This window comes from Prinia subflava, chromosome 1, assembly GCF_021018805.1.
Source record: "Prinia subflava isolate CZ2003 ecotype Zambia chromosome 1, Cam_Psub_1.2, whole genome shotgun sequence".
Lineage (NCBI taxonomy): Eukaryota > Metazoa > Chordata > Aves > Passeriformes > Cisticolidae > Prinia > Prinia subflava.
Genome location: NC_086247.1, coordinates 111,475,142 through 111,493,311, shown reverse-complemented (window position 1 = coordinate 111,493,311; position 18,170 = coordinate 111,475,142).

The window sequence follows — 18,170 nt, the reverse complement described above, 5'->3', positions numbered from 1 at the left end:
TTAATGCTTGCCAAGACAACAAACCCTCCCTTCTATATCATCTACTTCTATAAATACAGAGATACAAGATTGTTTTCTTTCTGCACCATTTTCCAAGAGCTGGGCTATTGTACAAGCTGCTCTTCTTGTGGCTATTATTGCCATGCTAAAATCATGATAGCAGTACAAGTTACATGGGCTATAAAACTCCCCAGCTGGTTTGAAGTCCAGGATACTACTCCAAAATCAAATGGACTAGAAATGAGATTCCCCTCCAGGCATGCCCAGTGGCTGTGTTTCATTGGTTCTTGTGCTTCAACCCAGGGGACCCACCTTAGATCCACTACTTTATCTTCTTGTTTTCCTAAGCCTTCTTCTTTGGCTTTTCTTCAGTTTCTTCCTCAGCCTGGTGCACCCTTTTATAGTTCTCTTATGCTGATCCTCAATCCCTTCCTTACTCCCAAGGCATAGACTAAGCTGGGTGCCATTTTCCCAGCCTGCAGCACACACACCTCTTGTCTCCATCATCTTCTTTGCTGCAGCACCTTTTCCTTCTCCCCCTTCAAATATCCTTGTCCAAATGCACTTAGTGTAACTAACTGTATTGATTTGTTTTGCTTGGACAGAATCTACCCAGGTGTCCATTTAAAAATGACAAATGAGCTGGATTGCCAACAGAGTCAAGGGAAAATTTATTGCTTTTGCTGCCGTAGAGCATGAATATGTGGAGTAAAAATACAATGACTGATATTGGCAGATTCCTAAATGAATACCAGTGTCTGTGATCAATAGCAAGTCTCTAGAAACTAAAACATTATGGATATGAATAAAGCATTTGTTACAGACACATTTCATAATGCAATGCATTTATGGTATCGTGCTTACACAGGACCCACAGCAGATACTGCACCATTTCCCTGTGGAGTGACATCAGCAACACCAGGAGAGGGCATGGATGATTATACATCCCAAGAACTGCATCTGTTCCTTGTCTAATGCTCATACAGCATTGGATGCTGGAATATCAACAGACCTCAAAATATCCTCTGATGCCACATCAAAGGGTGAAATGGGGAGAAATCTTAATGTAAAAAATGCAGGCAAGAAAACACTGGTGGCTGCAATAAGAGAGGTTTGCTTTCTTGAATGGTACTTTGCAGTTCATAGGAATGAGATCCATCCCTCATTTCTGTGCATTCTTTGCAAGGCCCAGTAAACAGAAAATTTCTCTTCTTTGTCCTAAGCTTTTTGCACCATTTGTGTTGCTTTTTGCACAGCCTTTCCCACCATTTGTGTTGTCAGCAAATGCCAGTTGGTGTGATGCCCTTCAACTCAGCTCATCACTTCTATCGATCTTCCTGGATACCTTTTTCCTGGGACTTTTCCTCGGTGTTGACAAAAAGCCTTCATTCACAATTTCTGCTCCCAAAGACCTCCTACCTTCATGTTCACCTCTTCACCTCAGAGTCAACTGTGACAAATGGCAATGCAGGCAAGCTGTTGAAAGAATTTGGAGCCCTCTGGGCCAGCATGACTCAGAGCATTAAAATTAGGTCTTTTTTGTGACTAACATGTTATTCCAAGGCAAAACCCCCCACTTATTCTATTTGTTTCAGACAAATATTATGCATAATATGCATCCAAAGCATTGCAACAAAGCTGGTGAAGGGTCTGGAACACGAGTCCTGTGAGGAGCTGGGGATGTTTAGCCTGGCGAAAAAGAGGTGAGACCTTATCACTCTCTAGAACTACCTGAAATTTGAGGGTGTAGCCAGGTGGGGGTTGGTCTCTTCTCCCAAGGAACAAGTGATAGAACAAGAAGAAATTATCTCAAGTTGTACCAGGGGAGGTTTATATTGGATAACAGGAAAAATTCTTTCCTTGAAGGGGCTGTCAAGCATTGGAACAGGCTGTGCAGGGAAGTGGTTGAGTCAGCATCCCTGGAGGTACCTAAAAAACCTCTAGATATGGTGCTTAGGGACATGGTTTAGTGGTGGCCGTGGCAATGCTGGGTTAACAGAAGGACTCAATGATATTAGAGGTGTTTCCAACCTGAGTGATTCTATGATTATTGCAGCACACTATGTGAATTGTCAAATTAAGGAAGATAGCTCTCCAGGCTTTCAAGCAGGGAAGTCACAAACCACATGTGGACTCTACATTTAGAAGAATGTTACATGCAGTTCTTTTCAGAGATCATAAACGCAGGGTTTTTTTTGTTTTACACCATTGCAAAACTGATTTTTAATAGTCTTAAAGCATCTGCTGCCCTATAGTTTCCTATCATTACTGATAAACACCACCATCACACCCCCATAAAGACCCCATAAAGTAAATTCATAGCTATGGCATGAGAAATTCACTTTGTGTAGTGCTCATACATTCTCATACATTGCTCATGAGATATTCTCATTATTTTGAGTAATGGCTGGATACAGACATTGCCTTGTCTCTTTCAGCATTTCACTGATGACTTCTTTGAAATACCTTAGACAGCTATTTGTTGGTTTATGCCTTTATTCCTGTACTGCAGCACTGAAGCTAATAATGTGTCTTAGATTTAGTTTCCGAATCTTCTGCCTCATACATATGACTCTGTATTCTGGTCCACATCATCATGGGAAGCCTTGAAACATATTTTATTCTGAGGCTGAAGCAAAATATTTTCTAATTTATTTCTTTCCCTTCCCTAGGCTTAGAGCTTTATGCCTTGCCTCTCATGTCCTAAGAATCAAGAGCTGCTTCAATCAATTAAAACCCCTCAGGAACAGCCTTCATCACATGGTTATGAGCCAGCACAAGTTGTAGGCACGTAATTAGGGCAGCAGATTGCTGAGGCAGCAGAAAAAGACAGTCCTTTTGTCTGTTTTGCTATGCCCGAATTTCAGCAAGCCAAACGAGCTTTTGCAGCAGGAGAGGGTGTGTGCCACGCTGTGCTGCTGAAAGGAGTGCTGCTTTCCAGGAGCAACAGTGGCTGCTCCCATTCCTTTTCTTCCTGCCCTTCATCTGCAAGCCAAGCTCACTGAGCTTTTCAGCAAACTCATCCCATTTTCTTTTTTAGCCATGACTGCAAATTTATATATTATGTCCTGACTTATATATCCCATTGTCATAAAACCTGATGCAGGAATCTGACAAAGAAATACCATTCTCTTACAAGAAATTCACTAGTGGACTAAAAGACATGCAGCACCTCCAGTGAATGGGGTTAAATTTACAGAAACTACTTCTTAGGATTTAATCCTTTAAAAACTGCTGTGTGAAAAACTGCTCAACATGGAAGATTTCTGTGCAGTTGACAAGTCTAAATGAATGTTTCACTTTTCACGGCTCAGAAGTAATTGCTGACAAATTGCTGGTTCAGGAGAAGAGATTCACCCCCTATGTTTTCAAAAAGTATGAAGCAGTCCTTGTAGCAACATTTCTGTCACGTTCTTGTGCTCTTTCAGGAATGGATCAAATCAGCTGAATAATTCTAAAATTCCTACATAAAATCCTTTCCATTGCAACTCCATGCTGGTCAGGTTATCTCTTTGAGTTGGTCTGTGCATGAAAAAAGGTTCTATTACAGCTCTTTCCAAGTTCACCTGCCAGTACTGTTATTACTTGTTGCTTTGTTTGCCTAACTCCAAGCTAATATAACAAGTTCTTTTTTTTCTTTCCCAACTCACTAACATTAAACTGCAGTTGTTTGGGACTATTCACAGGCTCAGAAATGCAACTGTAGCCATTAAAGTCAGTTGTACAGAACAAGAAGCCTGTGGGAGAAAACAAGCAGCACAGGGAAGAGTAGAATGATCCCTATGATCGTGGTTCTAACAACCATTCCTAATTTGCAGAGTCACCCTGATGTAGTTCCTGCTCGAAAATAGCCTGCACTAAACAGCTTGTTTTCTCACTAACTGAACAAATACAGAGACACTTAATTAGATGCCTGGTTTGATTCCAACAGATTGAAAAGCTTTTTCTTATCCAGTATGGGGGAAGAGAACTTCTTGCTAAATGGAGTGCAAGGCTGCGTTTGGTGGAGGGCATGAGGTGCACATTGATTGGGATGTTCCTACAAACCTTGACTCTATTTCATCATCTTCATTCACTTTAGTAGCCACAATGATACAGTATCATCTGTCAAATTCATGGTAGTAATAGTAAATAATGCACCTGATGTGAAAAATGCATCCAGTTTTTGGTATATCTGTGAATTTTTCTCTTTTTTTTTCATTTCTTTTGTCTCCATTCTGGTGCCCTGAGTGTTTATGACCTGCAGAAGGGCATTTCACACACACCATTTTAGCACTGACTGATGGCTCTGTGAACCTTCCAGGGAGTGCCTCAGGTGGGTCTGTGCCTTGACTCAGCCCTGGGGGAAAGTGAGTGGCAGAAACAATCTAACATCTACACGACAGAGGTCCTGCCTGCAACTCGAGGCTGTTATGGTGATCCTGAGCAGTCAGCCCTGCCTGCCACAGGGTTTGTTGTGCATGCACAGTAAAGCCAGACACGTTAAAGGCAGCTGCTGCATTGGCCAGCCCCTCATGAGTCCTGTCTCTGTCAAACACTGAAGTTTTTTGTATAGCTGTATCAGTCCTACAAGCACACAGTAAAAGGCTGATAATTTCATATGGATGCTTTGAAAGTTGGTGTCAGTTTGCCCAGGTGTTTGTTTCCCTGCCTCCCTCAGTCAGGTTTCCTAATGGTATTCCATCCCACCATTCTTCCTCCAAAGCCAAATCCACTGTTTGGCCCCTCAGCATGGCAGTCATCCTGCAGCATCTTACCTGTCTTGCTTTGCACCTTGCTCAGGCTCCTTCAGCTCTTCCCACTGGTTTGGCTGTTCTGGTTTTCCTTCTTGAATGACTCACACATGTAAGATCTCTCTCTAAAGTGTTCCTACCTACCAGTGGTAGCAGTTTCCTTTAAATAAATTCAGGACCAAAAAAAATCCTCTCCTTAAAAAAAGCATATGCATACATATTTGAATAATCTGTGCCAACAGACAGGGCACTCTTCTCTGATCTCCCCACAGTCATGGCCTGCCCAGAGCTCTCTGAGGGAGGGATTATCTCTGAAGTGGCAGAGGCATGGTGCCAGGAGCAGTGGAGCCCTCATTTGGCCAGGGTACAGGATAGAACTGTGACAAAATACATTCATCACCATAAACCTGAAATGGGGCTCCATGAAACCTCACATGCTTTTAGTCCAGCTGACTTAGATTAAGATCCATGGACACAAAAGCTGATCTCCCTGGGGCCTCCTCATGTCAGTGCAAACCATCATCACCCACAGGAAAACAAATCACTTCTCTATAGTTTCCAATCTATTTTATTTGCCAAGAACAGATTAGCTGCATTTTGCTATCTATATGTACAGCTTTTTGCATAAACCTGTATATGCAAGGTTTGACATGTGAGAGGCTGCCAGACAGGCATTTTCATTTTGACTTCTGTCTGCTGAGCAAGGTTAGCTGTGTTTTAGGAGTGTGCCTCTGCCTACTTTCATACTGTATTTTTCAGTTTGCTTCTCTTTCCTCAGCACAGGAATTTAACCTCATTTTCCAAGACTAATACAAAAGAACTAACAGATGTACAAGATCAGACAGAAGGTGGATATGCATTCTTTTTAAGCATCAGTAGGAGCAGATGTTGATGAGAGGGCTGTTGGGACAGGGCTACCACATGTGGATAATTCCTCTGAAATACCCTCTCCATTGCTGCCATCTCAGGCCTTAGAGACTCCTTGAGCCAGATGTTATATCTGGTCTAATAGCACCTCACGGACCTCTCTGCCCCTGAATGTATTTGATGGCTTTTTGAGCAAATGCTTGTGCAGCAGGCAAATCCACAAGGTGCCTGACTGTTTCTTAAAGGTTCAAATGGAGCTTGAATGCCAGAAGGGATCTGGTTTAATCAGCTTGGCTCTCTCGGCAAGCTCCAGATTTGCACAGAGAAACATCCAAAAATTTCTTTTTTTTTTTTTTGATTCTGTGGGACATACTTAATTATTTCATAAACTAAGATGATTATCCACTTTTTAAACTGTCGGGCTTTTTTTAGGATATATATTTATGTTTGCCTACTGCTTATGATAAGGTTATTAGTTTTAGTGTAGAGATGAAAAAGGAAATAATGAATTGCTCTAACATCACTGGTTTAAATTCTTAAGTCTGTTTGTGAAAGCCCAAGTAAGACTAGAAAAGTCTGTACACTAATAATTTGATATTGAACTTTAACCCTCCCTTATGGATTATCTGAAGGAGCCTGGTCAGAGAACACTGGACTCAACAGCATCACAGACAAAATCTCAGTGTGTGTGGCCTTTGCTTTGCATGAAATGTCTTTTCATGGGGTGTATACAGCAGCAAAAAGAGCTTCACTGGACTGTGATAGGGTACAGAAGCTTTTTGCTGGCTGCCTGCACAAGCTGGATTTCATCAGTACTAAACTGTCTCAAAATCAGCTTAGTCACATGGATCACTTTTACAGCTGTACCTGGGCAGAGCTTTCTGACCCAAATGTGAATTTCAAACTTCACATCTTTTTAAGAGTCTGACTGTCAGCACTTGTGCTGGGCCTGGTCTGTGACCCACATGCCACCTCCTGAAGGTCCCTCTGACCACTCCTTCCTGTTTCTGGCTGACTTTAGTTCACACAAGGTGTAACTTAGTGAGACTTTTGAACAATAAAACACGTGAGAAAACCATATGTATTAGGGGCTCCAAGGGTCAGAATTTAGCAACCAGCAAGAGTTAAAGTCTCAGCCTATACACTCTGAGAAACATAAGATTCACTTTTGCGTTAAATTAAATACATTTGTATGACTGCACAGACTTTTAGAACAACCTGATCTTATGGAGAAATTGTATCTATTCCTGAATACAGGTGTAAGAAAAATCTAGCAGGAGAACTAGACTGTTAGTGCCACCTCATCCTAGTAACAGATCCAAAAAAAAAAAAAAAAAAAAAGAGAAAGTAAGTTCAAACATTCAAGCAACCCCACAATGTTTCCATTCTGATCTCCTTCAGAAAAGGGGCTTGCTGCTGTCACCTGGGAAGGGTCAAATATTAAGGAACATGACACCTACTGCTGTCATGTGTGCCTGCAGTGATCATCCACATTTATGCCACTATTCACCAAAGGTGGCAGACTGGAAACTAAGGGACTGCTCAAAGGAGAAGTGCTCTCCTGAATTGCCAGGCTCCCAGTGAAATACATTGAGTCAGACTCAGAGGCAGCTCGCAGAAATGAGGCCAGTGGCAGCTCTTCATTGCTGACACAATGCACATTTTATTGAAGAAACAAGTGGGAATAGAAGTAGTACAGCATGCCCAGGGCAAAGAAAAGCATGTTTGTGCTCAGCACATCAGACAGAGCACCAAATAATTGTTCTGTGAAGATATGACCTCTGTACTGCTGCCAAGGGCATGGAAGCATGGTATTAAGAGAAGCAGCTCTCATTAAGCATCTCATATTTCTACAAGACAAAAATGACAGAAAACGCACAGTGAATTTGTTGCTCTCAGTTACTTCAGCTGTTTTCACTCCACTTCCCAACAATACCTGCCTCATCCCTTTTACCTGGAGACATCCCAATACACTTTCCAAGTCAGTGGCAATTTTGCCTCATTTAGATGTGGGTATATGAAACAGAAAACCCAGACATGAACAAATGTAATATTTTCTAAAGCTTCTGTTAGAGTTGTTTACAGTTACCCCTGTTTTCCAGAGCAAATGTAGTTGATTTTCAGGAACTGACAGCCCACTGACAAACTGGTCTGTTGAGACCATGGGTTATTCATTCTTTTGAAGCTGAATTCTCTATTGATTCATTTCTACTGACTTATATGAGTTCTGTAGCCATAAACTTTACAAAGCTAAACTTCACAGACAAAATTATTCCATTCTTAGCAGATTTTTCTTCCTTCACAGAAAGTAACAGTGTGAACTAATTAGTTTATGCAACAAATCCATATAACTCTTTTTCTTTACTGATAGTTAAAGTTGCCTCTGGATACATTCTCTCCCTAAGGATGGAAATGAGACACAAAAGAAGATTCTTATTATTTCACTCATAATAAAAATGACATCAATGTCTCTTCATAAAATGAAAATTTTATTACTGACTACTGACTCTGCTCTCTGCAGAGACTTTTAAAAACCTCTTCACCTAGAAGTTTTTTTAGAAATAAATCTGCTGCTAAGAGGTGAAAATTTGTCAATGGAATTGGCATTTTTTGATCAAAATTTTCATTCCAAATCAAAAATATCCTTTTCAGTAAAAATGACATCAAATCAGTCCACAGACAAAATGATGAAAATGCAAGAATGGGCTGAGTTCAACAGGAAACACTGAAGGTGCTTCCCCAGCCCTCCTCTCACGATAGTTAATTGCCTGTTGGTCCCAATATTGTTGTGGGAAATGGAAAGTCAATCCCCACTGAAGGAGACAATAACTGGGTCTGGGTCTCTCACGTCATGGAAGAGAGCTTTTAACAGACATTATTTTTGACAAAAAGGATAAAACACCTGCCATCTGCTTAGCTTCAAAGGGTGATTTTCCTTTGTTCCCAAAAAATACCTTGATACCTATTTGGAGGAAAGGAGGACAAGCCACCCATCCTGAATGGAACAAGGTGGTTCTCTGTGACACAGACTCAGGCCTCTTCCCTCCTGGAGACAAAGGAACTCAGGAACTCAGACATACTCCTCTGTATTTTCCTCTCTGTTTTCTGTGGCTGTCATTTCTGAGGAGGATATGATGGAGTTGCTGTTTTGGAGGCACTTCTGTGCCTCCATGCACAATCTAGAGAGCCACAGGGACCAGCTGATGGCTCTTCATCAGGAGATAAATGTGTGGGAGATACCTGTTTTCTCTGTTAGGTCTGGACTTGTACCCTTCACCACTAACTGAATAAAGACAGTAAAGGTTTCACCACAGTAGTTTGTCTCTGGATACAGGTAGCAAGGAAATAGCTACGGCAAAACCTCATTTCCTTCCCAGGGTTTGTGGTCAGGGCTCTTGGGTTAGACTGATTTTCCCAGCTAATCCCACCCTGAAAGGCAATATAACGTGGTCTGAGCAAAGAGGAAAAAACACCTATTTTAAAAAAAGTGAACAAGATCTTGTCTCCTAAAAAATGACAGGCATTTCTTTCCAGAGTCTTTTAATGAATGCATCAGCTTTACATCTAGACCTTCTGTATGAAACTACATGCAGACAGGACAGGGCTGTGCCTCTGTGAACACCTTATTTCAGTTATTTCATAGTCTTTGTGTATCAGAAGAGGAGTTTTAAAATGGTAGCTCCAGCTTGCTTAGAATACAGCCAAGCTATCCACAACACTACCTGCATTGTGACCTGCAGGTTGGGGACGGAAATGGGGAGAGAAAAAAGATTAATGCATTCAAGGGAGGGAAGAACAAACACAGGTAGGATGGTGAGCCAACCTAAGAAACACAAAGATTTTAATCCTTTCCAGGTAGTTTTGTTGCTGGTTTTAGAATGTAATTTAGATTGAGATGTTGGGGTATGTTTGAAAAAAAAATCTTTTGTACATTCTCAACAGGAGAAAGTGAACCACTAGTGGGCTCTAATTCACCTGGCTAAACCTGCTCTCAGATGCACAAATCTCATGAGAGCATATTCAGATACACAAAGGGTGCCAGAACATTTTCCCACAGCTCTTGGAAGCTTCTGTAAACTTCATGCCAGTGGCACTTTAAAATATAAAGCCTACCCCTTCCAGGAAGAAAGAAAAGATTTAAATCAGAACAGGGCACGTTATACAATACAACATTGCATTAGCACAGAGGCAGCGACTTAAGGTTTGGTAGCTTGTGACTAATTCCATGATTAGTTCACCTGCCAAGAAAGAGATTTTCCAATTGATTTCTAGGGGTTTGGGCTAAGGCCCACACTGCACATGCTGTGGATTGTTCCTCTCATCCTAGGCTCTCAGGAGTAGTAAACAAATGGAATGAACTTGGAAGGGGAAGAAGGGTCCCAGTTTTACCCTGTTTTTGCATGGACCAATCCTATGGGACTAGGTAACTTCTTCATATCCTTTAATTTGATGTCTTTTTTGCAGTTTTGAGGATAGCACTGTGACATATTTGAAACATCCATTCTCTCATGCCTGACTGGCTTAGTAACCATAAGTGATAACCTTGTTCCATTGAGGTGCAGTAAAAATATACAAAAGCTGCCATTTCTCTGATTATACACCACTGCTGTTAAAATAGCAAAAAGACCAAAGTCCTCTGTAGGAAAAAAAAATCAAAAATAAAAGCAGCTAAATTTTATATTTTCTGTATTGCTGCTGCTCACTGAAATTTCCTTCTGACAGCAGTTCAGTGGTAACGGAATTGAGCAATATGCTCCACAGGAAAAGATAACAAAGAATCGATGTCTAAACAATTCCAGGATCATCTCTGAATTTGATGTCCAACAGATTAGTTTATATCATAATGGTTCCTCGGTCCTATTTTAAGCATCTTAGAACACTTTGTAACCCAGTTAAAATGCTTCCTTATTAGACAAAAATCAATATCCAACAAGGCAGCAATGACCTCTCACAAATTTTGTTAATGCTCACTACAGGAACACTTAAAATATTAATCCCAGGGAACCCACTGCAAAATTGAGCAAGTTTTAGATAATCTAGGATGGTAAAAAGAGCTTCTAACAATTTATTGAGAGAAAAGAAGATTACTTCTTCTTGGGAAGAGCCTGGGAAAAGGAGATGGCCTGTTCCTCCTTCCTTCACACAGACTGACTAGTTCTGGGTGACTCTGCCTGTTTGACTTGGTCTTGAGACAAGGCAACTCTCAACACCTCTTGGAAATATAAGAGAATAGTTCATATATGTCTCCATACATATATGCATAGATACACACACTTATATACATACGTACACACACACACACACACACACATATATATATATATATCTATTCTTCACCAACAAATATATATATTCCTGTGTGCATCGTGTATCCTCACTTGTGTTTTTGGAGTAGGGCTCCTAGGACAGTGTTGTGCTTGATTCCATGCATGGCACATCAATCTTCATTGTAGTGGCTGGACATGTTAACATATTAACAGTACAGCTACAGGCACCTTAAACAATGGCCAATACTGAGAAACAGATACTGACAAGCTGAGTACTGCACACAGCTCTCTTGGATTGAATCATTTTTGACTTGATTTCATCCTTCGTTATACTCATTCTCCTTAACAATTTGCTAAAGTCCTCTTTGCTTCTGCTTACCACTTTCTGACCCCTACATTAATGACCCTCATCAGCTGGTGGTTTTTGAATTCAGAGCAGCTCCAGCTACCTGTGTTACACTCTGCAGATCTGCATTCTAACTTACCTCTATTCTCATGTCCCTAGGGTTCATTCAATGCACTCCTCTTGCCTAGCTATCCATAAGGGTAGCTGGACCTACAACACCTTAGTGCAGCTGTGTTCCTATCTTCCAGGACCTTGTATCCAGTACAGCAAAACACAATGTCTTTAGCTATTTGGAAAAATCCTCCCTCTCTCTTCCTAACGCTCCTGAGTGGGGCACCATCTGACTATCACTTTCCCAGTCTCAGCAAAAGCCAATACAGGAAAGAAAAATGAAAGCAAACTGGAAGAGAGGGATCTGGTCTGAGTCGAGCATAAAGAAGCTCACAACAGCTTGAAGAAATTATCTGCTTTGTTGATGTAACAGACCGAAAACTATTCATCTTGCATGGTCTTTGCACAGCAAAGTGTTCACAAGGGGAATGCTTCTCATCCCTCTCCCTCTCTAAACCAGAATGGATGGGGCATTCTCCTGCAAACATTGCAGGAATAAAAATGGGATTCTCCAGTCCTGATCAGTCAAGTACATTTTTATTTGTGGCAGCAGAAAAAAATAAGTATTGCACAAACTGCAACTTAGGGAGCATCACAATCACTCTTGTTTATTACCAGTTGTTCCAGTGGATCACTGGAATCACTGATGGAATGGAAAATAAAAGGGATGATTGTGTCACATGCTTGAGAGATCAAAGATACATAGATTTATCTACTTGATGTTCCAGGACAGGTACTGAGAAATTTTGTATTGCCTAATTTAGAAACAGACAGACTCTGGTGTTTTTTCTCAGTTGCAAGGGTGATTAAATTCTGAGCTAATTAAACTGCATAGTAATTACCTTGCTTGTTTTAATTTGTCCTCTAAAAATTGTACCACTGTATTTGTCATACTGGTGAGTGCTTATAAAATGTTTCTCTTTTTTGCTGCTGCTGTTCAGAGGGAACTCCTGGGGGCTCCAACACTTTGCTGCTTAGACCCTTCTCTACTGGGAGCCAGATGACCCTGGGCAGCAGAGAAGCTGCAAGCACCAGTCAGGAATGGAGAAACTCCCGGAACACCTGAAGAGAAGGAAGTTATTGACCAAATAAAATTCTCCTGTTCAGATGATGCATCTGGAAACAGCAAGAGAATAATACTGTCTCCATGAGGAGGCAACTGTGTGTGTCCTGGTGGAAGGTCAGCTTGTGGCTTCGGCCGGCTGGCCCATGCAGCTGCAGGGCTCATGTGGGATTGTTTGGATGGCTCCACTGGCTGTCACACCCTGTGCCTGGAGCAGGGTGTCTGAGCAAGGAGGACCATGGCTTGTCCCTGTCCTCCTCCTTGCCATCTTTGGCCCAGGTGATGACCACAGGGCTGGGAGAGCAGAGGGGGAGAATGCCAGCCACTTCCAGTGTGTCACCTCCTCTCTCACGGGGAAGTGAGTAAGAATGTTTTCACACTCTTCCCTGCTTATATCTTTGCTTGCATTTCCCCTGCGAGTCATCCCACACAAAACCAGCTCTTCCTCAGGCAACACCACTCTGCCTTCAGTGGGAGTTTGAGTGGAAATGGAGTAACAATCCACATTTGGGTTATAGTTGTGGGAAAACAACTTCATCCTCCTTAGAGTTTGGTTATAACCACATTTACATATTGGCCAGCTATTTAAAGCAAAAAAGAAAATGTCTCTCTTCTGCTCAGCTGTGGTATCTTAGGCTGTGTTCCAACCAAGGAGTGTCTGATAAAGACTCTGTATTTTTCCATTAATTAAGATGCTTTAATTAATTGGGACAGCTAATTTGAATTAGCTCTAGGAATAGGTATAGCCCTCAAGTGAGCAAAGAACAATGGCTGCAGTAATTTAGAATAGTTGAGGGAAAGCTCTGCTTTAGGAGATGCATTCAACCCCATAGACCAAGGCATCACTGGACATTTAAATGCACCAGGTTGTTTGTGTTGGGTGTTTTTGGATTTTTGGTGGGGTTTATGTTGTTGTTGTTGTTTGTTTGTTTGTTTTGTTTGTTTGTTGCTGTTGCTGTTGTGTTGGTTTTTTTGTTTGGTTGCGGGTGTTTTTTGTTGTTTTGTTTTGTTTTGTTTTGTTTTGTTTTGTTTTGTTTTGTTTTGTTTTGTTTTGTTTTGTTTTGTTTTGTTTTGTTTTGTTTTTTTTACAGGCAGTACTTGTTTGTCCTTTCAGGAGTTACAGTCACTGGGGTTTTTCCCCATGATATGATCACAGCTAGGTTTTTGCTTGGACAAAAAAGATACTTTTGATAACCCTGTATTGCCTTCATATGACAAGAACTAGAAGAATACCAAGGCTGTGTCTTTCTGGTGCTGGCACACTGTATTTCCCCTAGACCTGAAGCATGAACTGTTCTTTCCATCGCTGCCTTTCTTTCTTCACACTGAGGGACCACGTGTGAAAACCCAACACTCTGATGGCACATACCGGGCTCACCCAGCTTGTTAAAGCAGGGAGCAGGGGTGGAAGATGAGATCAGAAGCCTCTGAAGGAGCAGGAGATCCAGGGCTAATTCCATAGGTGATTCCTGATTCAGAATGGGCAAAGAGCCTTTCCAAAGAGGCAAGCTGGACTAGGCATGCAGAAAACAATCAAAGGTATTTGCTTTCTCATTTGCACAAGCACACTTTTCTTGGGAACAGAGGTGAGAGCAGAAAACAAAGTGAAAATTTTGATCAGCCATTGTGATTATTCAAGCAATAGCTCTGCATTTTAAACTCCCTGGCGTGTTTATCACTGCAGGAAGAACTTGTTCTGCAGAACAGGTAGGTCTGTCTGCAGGTGCAGACAAATCTATAGATGATTGTCCTCTACACTGAAACACACCAGTAGGTTGGCCTGTAGATGCTAGATACTAAACAGAAAGTTTAGTACAATGTTAAATAAATAAATAAATAAAATGTTCTAGCTAACCAAAAACTGCCACAGCCAGGATAGTCCTTATCACTGGCACAGGTGTGCAGGTAACAGTGGCCTCCAAGCCCAACAAAATACCACTGTTTTAGAAACAGCAGCAACTTCTCCTCCTTGTACAAACAGCTGCAGTTGGACATTGTTGAAAAGGCCACAGCATACTTGCTTTTTTTCCACCCTGACATGAATCCTCCACATCAGATATGAAGCAGGATACCAAGCCAGTGACTTAGATTTCTTGAGACTATAATTCTATTTTTCCCTAGGAAGTACCACTTCGAGCTCAGCAAACACATCACCCTGTCCTAACAGAAGCATAGGTTCTGGAGGACATGCATGTAAAACATAAGAGAGCACATTAAAATATTTTTTGAGGTTTCCACAGATCAGCTGATCCAGGGAGCACATCAGAACAAGAAAATATGCTTGCAAAAGTCCCCATGGGGATAACCACCCTAGATTCAAATGAGGGCATTGCATTCCCCCCTCTTCAACCTGTAAAATATTGTAAACTTCTAATAACCCTAAACGAGGTACCTCATTCACTACCTGAAGGACCCCAAAGAGCTGGCCAGCATCAACATGAGACTGACAGTTTTCAACAGATTTTTCAGTTCATCATTTTTCCAGAAAACTTAGATTTGTTTGGGTGTTTCTTTGCTGATGGGGGGTGGCATTTTTAGCTCTTTTGTTTAAAAAAGAGTAATCTATTTAAAAACATGATTGCTACTGAATACACCAGGAAGGCTCCTTCAAGTAAACAATTAAACAATTACAATAGAAGATTAAAATAAGGTTTCTGCAATATGATGGGATTGATTTAAGAGGGTTACAGGAAGCTGGAGCCTGCTGTTCTATGACAAATGATTTCCCTGAGAAAACTCAGTAAGGGAAACATAATCACATAATGGAATTGATCTTGAAATATCACTAGCTCCTGGGTTTGGAAATCAGCAGCCCCCTGTGACCTTGTATTTAACATCTTTATTCATGAACTAGGAAGAGAAAAGGTAAACACATAAAGGATAAACCAGTAGACAAGAAGGGCAATGTCAGGCTTGTTTAGTCCATGGGGAACTCAAATGGAAAGAGATCTGATTAGAGAAGTGAATTGGGATGTTACAGGCTACCTCAGAAAACAAGTCTAATGAGTCATTTAAGGGCAGGACAGAATGGAGGCCTGCAGAAAGATAGAAGCCAGACAAGCAGAAGGCAAAACAGAAGTTATTGAAGTGAATTGGGGTTACATCAGAAGTACACTTTGTGCCCATCTGACCCCAAGAAGTCTAGAAGCCCTTTGCTTCTCAAACACTGCTGCACTTAAACATCAGCTCCGATCACCAAAACAAAAAAATCAAGATTGGAAGTGCAAACTGTGCTTTCCCACCCCCTTCATCTTGAAAAATGCAGTTGTTTATGGCACACCATCACAGGCTGGCCCCTGGACCCACTGGTAACACCAGTTAGCCTTTGGGACAACACTCGCGGTGGCAAGTAGGAAGGAAAATCTGCTTCTGTCCATGAAAACCAGTGTACTTGGGGCCCAAGAGACTGGCAATGCCTATGGTTCCAGGAGGGATTGACTTCATTCAGGAGTGAACATGAGGACCAGGAAATGCCAGGACCCTGCTCCCTAGGACACAGAAAACTGTGCCCACAAGGTGAGCAAAACTAGGAAGGCTACATGGTGGAAACCTCAGGCTTGAATTCCATGGCCAAAACTGACGGGCAACTCTTGCACTTAAAGCAACTACAGAATCCTTGTTCAGTGCTAAATAACACCACAGGGTGTTCATCAGGATGTGGGCTGGAGGAAGCACCAACTTCTCTGATATATGGCAAAGTGAGGAGATGGTCAAAGAGGCTGCAGCCTTCTCAAGCAGCAGCTTTTCAGCTTTCCATCCACATCCCTGCCTCCCTATGCAAAAACGCTGCTGGCAAACAAATGTAGACCAGGATGAGTGGTACTCACGGTTTTCCAGCATCCTCCTTACTGAAGGATGGGGAGAAGCTGCTGTCCCAACTACGTTCAGCCGGTAGGAAAACCCAGAGACGGACACGGTGAGTGATGGCTGCCCAATTTGGATTTTCCTGCCAATGCTGCCCAGCCTTGCCGTCTCCTCGCATTCCCCGTGGAGCCAGAGTGGCACCTGGTGGTCACATCGCCCTCGCACTAGCCAGACGGATTTTTTATTACTATTTTTTTGAATGTTTGGTAGAGTGAAAATGATGGAGGAGGAGTTGGTATAAAGTAGTCATGATTAACTAGATCAGTGACAACTCTGGCTGCAATTAGTCCTGTTACTCATTATTTTCCAACGCCTCTTTGTCATTCAAGGAGTGCCAATTCACAACTGTTTTTGCAACACACCCACTGCACGAGCCTGCCTGCCCACTCATTACGCTCCTGTGAGTAGAAAGGAAGGAATGAAGACCTGTCCTAGCTTGCTGAAAACATGTTTTTATTTATTTATTTTCTGGCTTCTTAAAAAAAAATAAAATTCAGGGCTTTCTATGCGGGCAGAAATAAAATAAGGCTGTTTCAAATCAGCTACCAAATGCACATCCCTAGAGATGCTCAGGGCCACATGTGCCTTGGAAGAAAATATTGTTATTCTCCTTCTGTCTGTCATTGAGACATTCTGTGCCTCTGCAGGACATGACTTCTGTATATCCCTGTGAATAATAGATGTGCTCTGAGGAAGAACTTCTGCCAAGGCTGCTCCTGACATTGTTAACTTGTCTGGCAAGCTGAATTTTTGGTGCAGAAGGGCTCTTTCTGAGAGATGAACACAAAAACAAGCCCATACAAAGTACTGAAGCTAAGACAACCTGATTCCATTTAATTCAGATCTTGTGGCCAAGTGATTTTTGTATGACTGAAGGGTGAGTGCTTCATTAGAAATCAGATTCTGATGGATTATCTGTCTCTTTACTTCTGACAAACCAACTCCTATTGGAAGTTTTTATGTAGCTGGGCCCCTCTCTATCTCCTGGGCAGTGTCTTTGCTGTCTAAGAGCAGCTTGCTCAAACTGCTGCCTTTTCCTGCTTGAGACTTATTTTTTCCCCAGCTGCACCTTTCCTAGAATCCACAGGAACACACGGTCTCAGAGATCGGTACCTGTCTGCAGGCTGGGTAGGAGTTGTGTTCAGCAGTCACCAGGATGGGCAGTGAAGGATGCACACAGTGGTGTGGGCATACAGTGTGACAGCACGAGCTGCACTTCCTGAGGAAAACAGACTGCAAGGACTGGACTGCATGAAACAAAATCCATCTCTCCATAGCTGTTGTTCTGCAAGGAAATGATAACAAAAAACCTGAGACATTTATACAGCAACTGCCGCAGCACAGAAGCCGCCAGGGCTGCCTTTCCTGTGTGCCAGGGTCACCTTCCCAAGCACCATAACTGCACTCAGAGAGGGATGCCCACCTGTCTGGCACTGCTCCAGCACAGGCAGCTGCTGGAGAAAAGGTGACTTAATGTGATGTTGGGGGTTAGATTTGGTTTTTTTTTCTTCTCACAGAATTTCTTCCCATAAGTTTCCAAGAAGCCTTAATGACTACTTAGTCAGAACAAAAAGGGGTACTTGAGGGATATGGCAGCACGAGGCTACACCTATTGTTTCTGAGTCCCTGGGAGTGTCCCTCAGAGGGGAGAGAGGATGAGCTTTGGGAAAGGCAAAAAGACAGATCTGGGGAAGGGGGAGGCACTCTTGCTCTCAGCGCCGAGGAGGACGGTCAGGCTGCCCTCTGCCTCTGCCTCGTCCTGGGAAATCTATCGTCATCTGCTGTGTACCCGGGAATCCTGAACTCGCTTTCTCCAGCCTCTCCCCCCACCGCCGCTGCTTCTTCGGACCTTTGAGGTTCCACTGCTACTCTGTAGCCCTGCACTGCCCAGCCCTGCCGGGACACCCCTGCTGCTCCAG